The sequence below is a fragment of the Elephantulus edwardii genome, unplaced genomic scaffold (genome assembly GCF_000299155.1).
Source record: "Elephantulus edwardii isolate Elephantulus edwardi_28Jun2011 unplaced genomic scaffold, EleEdw1.0 scaffold00029, whole genome shotgun sequence".
NCBI lineage: Eukaryota > Metazoa > Chordata > Mammalia > Macroscelidea > Macroscelididae > Elephantulus > Elephantulus edwardii.
In genome coordinates this window covers 6,632,861-6,637,400 of record NW_006399779.1, presented here as the reverse complement: position 1 = coordinate 6,637,400, position 4,540 = coordinate 6,632,861, and the positions used below count along the sequence as shown (strand labels likewise).

Here is a 4,540-nt window from a genome sequence, read left to right as displayed (position 1 = left end):
TTGCCATGATGTTGAACCTTGTCCCATTGGGGTATCAAATACCATAATGGTTTACCATTATGAACAGTGTTTGGTAGAGCTCCAAGTTGTAGGAGAGATTTGGAGGCAGGACTGGCATCCACTTCCTAAACCACATGCCTATAGAAACTCTATGAAGTTGGAGAAACTACAATAGTTATAGAAAGGCATTAGATTTTTTTGTTCATAGGGTCGCTATGAGTCGTCCATGACTTGATGGCAATCAACAACATCCAAATATCATTCCACTAAGAGTGATAAGACCTTTGATGGGATGGATTGACACAATGACTGGGTTAATCAAGGCAAGAGTACCTGAGACAGTGAGATTAGCTCAGGATAGGGCAGAGTTCAGAGCTATTGTACATAGGGTCATTAGGAGTAGCAGATGATTTGATGGCACATAACAACAACGCTAAGCCTAGAGAAATTGTAATAAATGATTACATACATTTGCAATAAAATTATTAATTAAAATTATCAGTAGAATACTCAATCTAAATAAAACACTTTCTGAAGTCATAAATAAAAATGTTGTTGTGTTGTTGTTGTTTAATGCCGTCAAGTCGTAGATGACTCATAGCGACCTTATGAACGAACAGCCTGAGCACTGTTCTTACATAGAGTTTCCAGAGGCAAGCCATTTTGGAAGTGGATGCCGCTCCTGCTTCCAGGCTTGATTTAGTCGGGAAGCTCCAGCCAACACTGTCCACCATGGGTACCCATTACCACGACTGGCACATCACTGTCACAGGCTTCAGCATCACAGCAACCACGAGTTACCTCTGTACAGCAACACACAGACCAGTGCTATACCCCCTAGAAGAATAAATGTTAGTAAATCTATGAATGTTTTTCTATAATAGCAGCAAGGTGAAATTCTAGATGAACAAATTCTCAATGTTCTAACTTAAAAGTAGACTATATGACATTTATGAAATTAATTTTAATGGCTATGTATTGTTGTCGTTCGAAGCCATTGAACTGACTACACCCCACATTGAAACTTGGCCATCCCCTGTCCCATCCTAACAAACCCCAGCATGCTCGAACTTGGTGTTGCAGTCATTACAGGAATTCATCTCTTTGAGAGTTTCCCTCTCCTTTACTGACTCTCTACTTTTCCAAACATAATGTGGTTTCCCAAGGACTAGAAACTTTGAGCAATATGGATGAATATGCAAATTGAAATTACACCCTTCTTATCTCTAAGGAGCACCCCAGTTGGACTAAATCCAAGATAGATTTGTTTGTTATTTTGACAGGCAAAGTACATATAATATTATTCACCAATACCAAAATACATAGGCATAATTTTTTCTTTGGTCTTCCTTATGCATTGTCCAACTTTCTCATGCATGTGAAGCAACTGAAAATATCATAATCAAGTGAAGCTTAGCCTTCAAAGAGATAACCTTATTTTTTGTACATTACAGGGTCTTTAACAGTGAATTTTTCCCAATGCAACGTATCCTGCGACAGTGGGTGCTAATTGTAGACACAATGATATGAAACCATTAAAACCTGCCATATTTTAGCCATGTACTATGTTGTTTCCTGGGAGAACTTTTGTTTCTCTTGATATTTAGGTTGATCTATATTGAAGGTTGTAGTCTTTGATCTTCTTCAGTAAGTCCTTCAAGTCTTCTTCACTTTCTGCAAGATTACATCATCTGCATAAGAAAGGTTATCAATGAATCTTCCTCTTATCCTGATGACCAATTCTTCTTCATTCATAGCTCCTCAATCATATATTTTATACAGTATTATGGCTTAACTATCTTAAATATTAACAAAATTTAGGAATATTTATTTGCAATGGATTTTTTTAGATTCATCATCTTTATTTTTTTTTCATTTCAGTGAAAGCTTACAAATCATAACTGATTTTTATTTTATCAATCATGTACACTTTATACCATTATAACTCCAATTCCAGTCCCTCATTTATATACATTTATTTGATAACATTAGTTATAATTGATTAATGTATTTCATTCATTTAAATGTCTGACCAATTCCTTAATGTATATTGCCTTTGTCTTTATTTTACCTCTATTGGTTTTGATTCCTCTCTCCTTACTTTTCCACTCTAGTAAGCATCCAGTAATGATTCTACTTGGTTGAATACGTTTCCTTACTGTTTTTTTAAACAAATTTTTGTTTTATACTGTTTTGCTTACAAAGTTTGTATACACTGTTTTTCACACCAGATCTTTCCCATTTACTTTCCCATCATCCCGCCACTCAGTAATGGATTTATTTTGGTGGAGACTGTTGTGGTTATTACATGCCATCAAGTTGTCTATGACTCATAGCTACTTTATTGCATAATAGCTTTAAGCCCTACTCTATCCTGACCCAATCTCTCTGTCTCTGACATACCTACCCTCATTGCCCCCATGCCAATCCATCTCATCTGGGGGTCTCCCTCTCTTACACTGTCCCTCCATCCTTCCAAGCATGATATCCTTCTTCAAAGACTGGACTTTTCTGACTACATGCCCAAAGTATGTGAGAAGGAACCTCAAAATTCTTGCCTCCAAAGAGCAGCTGGGTTTCACCCTCTCCAGAACAGAACTGTTCTCTTGGCAGTCCATGGTATGTTCAATACTCTTCTCCAGCACCACAAGTGAAAACCATCAATTCTTCTGCCATCTTTGGTCAGGTTTTGTCCAGCTCTTTGATGCATAGCAAGTGACTGTGAAGACCATATCCTAGATCAGATGCACCTTAGTCTTTAGACTGACATTATTGCTCATCAGCACTGTAAAGAGGTCTAAAAGCTCCAAATGTTAAGTTTTCTTAAGTTATGAATTCTTTGAAGGGCTAGATGCTATGGATACAACAAAAATAGATTTTAATATATCAGGTAGTGATAAATGCTTTTGTGAAGAATAAGGTAAGGTAACGGGATAGGAACTGATAGATGTAGTCAACATATCTTCTTTTAAAACAATGACAAATAGGCTGTAATTTAGGTGTTACGTCTGCCTCAGACACATTAAGGAGACTCAGGGACATCAAGACCGTCCCCTCTTTGCTTCTGTCACTGTCCTGTGCTCCATGAGGAAGATGATCACTGCTGTCTATCACATGTTGCCAGGTGCCACTCAGGAGCCTGCTAGCAGAGTGCTGGTGACATCCTATAACTCTGCAAATTATGGTACATTTAAAATTAAGGAATGTGATCTTCATCAACTAGAAGAACCCTCCATCCCCCCGCCCCATTACAACTGAGACTGTCCAAGGGATGGAATTATAGGAAGATTTGTATAAACAGAAAATTATTAGAGGCTTCTGCCATTTGTGTGATGGTCAAAAAGCATGCAGTGTGTGAGACTCAAGGTTGGTATCAAGCCCACAGCCTACCAGACTCATGGCTTTACCCTCACTTGGGATCTGTCTGTCACAGACCTAACAGGATGAAGAGAAGGTTGTGCTAGACACAAAGGATTGATGCCAAGAATTTCTATAGGGACAGTGATATTGGTGAGGCTCAGGCACCAATGGGAGCTGGCCTTGCTCTGGCCTCCAAGCACAATGGGAAAGATGTGATCTGTTTGACTCTCTATGGGGATGGAGCTGTTAATCAGTCAGATATAGGAAGCTCACAGCATGGCAGCTTTGTAGAAATCACCTTGTTATTTTCATCTGTGAGAACCACCACTGTGGACTGGGAACATCGACGGACAGAGCACCAGCCAGCGCTGACTCCAAGAGAGATTTTATTCCTGAGATATGAGTTGTTGGGATGGGTGTCCTGTGTGTCCAGAAGGCTCTGAAGTTTGCAACTTTGGTCTGTTGCAAGCCTGGAAAGGGGCCCATACTGATGGAAAAGCAGACTTACCATTATCAGGGGTAAAATATGAGGGACCCTGGAGTCAGTAACCACACACGAGAAGAAATTCACAAAGAAGTAAGAGTGATCCTATTATGCTTCTCAGGGACAGAATGGTAAACAATAACCTTGCCAGTGTTGAAAAAACAAGAGAAATTTATTTGGAAGTGAAGAAAGAAATAGAGGATGCAACTCAATTTACTACAGCTGATTCTAAACCATCTTTGGAAGAATTAGGCTATCACATCTGCTTCAGTAAGCCATCCTTGAAGTCTGAGGTTCAAATCAGTGGATCAAGTTTAAGTTCAAGAGTTAAATAGAGACGTCATGGAAATACATTCTTAAACCTTCATTCTAAGTAAGCTACTGTGTGTGATTTGAGGAGTAATAAAGCCTCTATGACAAATCTTATAAACTTCCATTTAGAATAAAAATTATGTAGATTAAAGGGATATAATTGGCAGGTAATTTCTATGTTTTAGCATTTGGTGTGAAAAAGGTAAAGCTTTTACATTTAGGTTAATCTGAAAGAGTCTTGTGGTGTTGCAGTGTTAGGAAGTCACGTGCTAATAGAAACATTGCTAGTTCAATTTTCAAGCCCTGATGATGGGTAAAGATTCACAGGACTGGAATCCCTTAGGGTCATTACCATAGTAAGCATTTGGCCATCCCTTATTTTTA

The 4,540-nt window shown here is 38.5% G+C and overlaps 1 pseudogene; it reads left to right on the top strand.

The window, feature by feature from the left end:
- Positions 1-3,081: 3,081 nt before the first annotated feature.
- LOC102870347 lies at positions 3,082-4,175 on the top strand (annotated as a pseudogene).
- Positions 4,176-4,540: the final 365 nt, after the last annotated feature.